The sequence below is a fragment of the Macrobrachium nipponense genome, chromosome 24, assembly GCF_015104395.2.
Source record: "Macrobrachium nipponense isolate FS-2020 chromosome 24, ASM1510439v2, whole genome shotgun sequence".
Classification (NCBI taxonomy): Eukaryota; Metazoa; Arthropoda; class Malacostraca; order Decapoda; family Palaemonidae; genus Macrobrachium; species Macrobrachium nipponense.
This window is the reverse complement of record NC_061091.1, coordinates 38,901,225-38,904,976: the sequence shown is the minus strand read 5'-3', so window position 1 is coordinate 38,904,976 and position 3,752 is coordinate 38,901,225.

Below are 3,752 nucleotides of genomic sequence, written 5' to 3'. Positions count from 1 at the left end.
ATATATGTTTCGCTACTAAGGATGATCCACTTATAATCCAGTAACAACTAGATCTAATTTCATTTAAAGTTAAATTTCTACCTTGATTGTGTACTTTATTATGATAGTGACAGATTATCAATTCATTAATATGACTATTCTTTGGCAAAATCACAGGATATTTTACATGGACATCAAAATTACTTCTGTGTAATCTACCACCCACTCTTATTAAGCCATCACTACCAATAAATGGATCAAGCTTGTACAAATTGCTAGATTTCCTTAAACATTTATCAAATTTGTTATTGCTTATACTTAACAACTGATATTCATATTGAAAAGCTTCTCTTTGGAATAATTTTATAATGGTAATTTCTGCCTTGATTAGCTCTTCTACAGACACATGAGCATACTCAGTATGTAATGATTTCTGTTTCAGTTTATCAATAAACCTATTTCATAAAGCTAATGACCTTCTGGCACGTGTCCAATCTGAGAAGTAATTGAGTCTGGTAAGTATGGTAGCATAATTATTATCATCAGTGTTAATTGCCAGTGACACTCTCTTTAATTCTGGATCTTCATCTGCAACTTCAAATGAACATAAAGTTTCATTATCAGCATTATCATGTTTTAAGAATTCAGGTCCATACTACCACATATAGTTACTAGTCAGATCATGAACAGACATGCCTCTTGAACATAAATCAGCAGGATTATCACTTGAGGAAACATATCTCCATTGTTCAGGTAAGGTGTGATTTCTGATTTGCGCAACTCTGTTTGCGACAAAAACCTTTAACTGTTTACATTGATTAGCTATGTATCCAAGAACAATTGTACTATCTACCCAAAATACTTCTTTACTAATATTGACCTTCAACTCCTTTTTTAAGAAATAACCCACCTTCACTGATGCTAATGCAGCAGTGAGTTCTAACCTAGGTATAGTAAAAGTTTTCAAGGGAAACACTCTTGATTTAGCCATAACTAACCTAGTATGTACTTGTCCATTTGCATCTGTCATTCTTAAGTATGAGCATTGACCATAACCCTTCTCACTGGCATCAGAAAAATGATGTAATTCATAGTCTATGACATTCATGTTGGCTGGTTTATAACATCTCTCAACTTTAAAATCTTTCAATTTGGGTAATTGACTTAACCAGTTTTCCCATTCAGTAATAACAGTTTCAGGAATAGGATCATCCTAGCCAAGGTCTTGTTTACATAGGGTTTGCAAAACTTTCTTACCTGTAAGAATGAATGGTGATATCATGCCTAGAGGATCAAAAATAGAGCTAACTATGGATAAAACATTCCTTCTATGCTTTAAGGTACAAATGTCCTTTAATATCTAATTCGCTCTACCTCAGAATTAATATATTTTCATATATGTTAACCGAAGGGATTTTTTTTTTCTTTTTTAGTTGATCTGAATTCGTAGGTGAAAGGCAGCGTTGATACCCTTGTGGTTTAAACTCTCCCACGTTTCTGAATTCAATTTCTCACTTCTCTAACAAACATCCTTTTGTCCTACCTAGCACGCACGTGTTTCCCTTGTGACTTGTTCAAAGTTATTAAATGAGCTGCTCAACTTAAGCATTAGATTTCTCCCCATATTATCAGCATTATATTTGATTTAAGGATAAATTCCCTCCATAGCGCATTAGTCATAAATGTTGTGAGAGAAGTCTTTGTTTTCTTTTGTTTGTAACCTGGAATCCCATTCCAGATTCTGGCTGTCCTGAATTCCATGAATTCCTGCATCCTTGCTAAGTGCCCAATTAACCGTAGAAGCTGTTATCATCAATAATCGGCTAACAGCCTTGCATAGATCATTAATGAATTGCCATTGTGAATGATGAAATAATTTATCACCGTGTTTTGTGCCCTCTCCACGGCTTATCTGCCATTCAGTTTGTCTTCAGGCTGTTCAATTTTGTGTAAATAAACTTATTTCAAATCTAATTGGGTGGGTTCCTGGCAACCTTAACTAACTGAACAGTTTTCTAACTCAAGGTAGCTATATCAAAAGCCTTCATTCTTCCTCCGTAACCTTATGTGTGTGAGTTGTGGCTGCATTTACAGCAAATACCAAGATTTTATTCATATTCCCTCATCCAAAACGACCCCACACATAAAAGTGGCCGACTTTAGCCAGTACGAACCAGGTGCCTTTAAAATTTGCAAATTGGGTTATCCATTCAAAAAGCATAAATCGTTAATAGTAAATTATTTTTTACAAGGCATAAATAAATTCTTAGCAAGGAAGCAGAGTCATGGCAGCATGGTAAGGATCATTATCATTACTATTATTCTTATTATTGTCATTATAACCATTGTTAGCATCAACGTACGTTAGGCAGTAATTGAAGAATTGTTTAATATAAGTGTTTCAGCTAATATATTAGTTTTGTAACGGCGTGAGCGCCAAAAAGTTTTTAAGTTAGCAGCGCACAATTAATGCCCGTAAATTTTCTGGGTTGTAGCAGGTTGTAGCTTGTATGTAGACGAGACGACAGTGTTTTTCTAGATGCCAGAAAGTGCTAGTTAGAACTACGAAGTGCTTTGCCAGGGATCCATTGCATGTATTAGCAAGATTAGCTAGCCGGAAGTATTTTCTACTAATAGTTACAGTGAAGGAAGTGTATAAATTCCTTTGTCTGTGTTAAGAGAATTCGTTCAACTTAGCTCTCATTCCATGTGTTGGCAACGTAGCCTCTCTTAGCCTCTCTGCGCAGATGCGAACGTACCCTTGTCAGCCATTTCATCACCAAGGCAAGTAGCTCATCACTTAACCTTTTATCCTAAAGATTAAGTCAAATAAATTAATTTCTTATGTTTTCACTGAACTAATTTCAATCTCCATACTACCATCATGCATTTCGCCAGAAAACTTAGTGCTGTTTTGCTTTCGATAATAAACTAGAGATTTGTGTTGAATTTGTAAATTGCTCTCGCTTTCTACAACGATCAGCTGTTCTGGCAGACCCGAAGCGGGAATCTCACGTCCACCTGGCCTCGCCTCGTCACCTTCCGTTTCACTTACCATCGCTCACACGCTTGCTGAGATAAAGTTTCATTTCACTTCCTTAACATAACCTCTCATTAATAAGTACCTTGCTAACATAAAATTTAAATCCTTACCACCATTTTTTCCTTACTTGTCACTTAGTGAGCTAGATAACTTTACTTAAATTAAAAGTTGAACTTGATAACTTACATTAAAAGAATTGCTCAACGTAAACGTGTCGTTTTAAACGATATGCTAGAGCAACCCTTTTTACAAGTAATGTAAGAAATCGTTTTCCTTTTTCCCTCTTATTTTACCTGACCCATTCTCCAGTACACTGATACAGGATTTCTTTCCTGTCATGCAGTTGCACCTTACCTCATCTCTCTCTCTCTCTCTCTCTCTCTCTCTCTCTCTCTCTCTCTCTCTCTCTGAAACAAACTCCCCATCGGTGATTCTTAAACCCAAGAAGATATTTCACCCATGTTCAACTTACGCTCTTGTCACCTTTAATCATACTTTATATTTGCATTGGTAACAAGCGATGAGACATTCTAACCAATGAGTTCCTCGTTCTTTTTTGGACAAGCTTACTGCTGAACTCGAAGGGAAAATGTATGAAGAAATTATATCTGTTGTAGGTGGTATTCGATTTTACGCTTGTGAGGTTAAGTAGGGACGTTGCAACCCCATATCCCAGGGCGAAGGATAAACAAATATTTCAACTTATCGATACATGAAATATCGGTATACT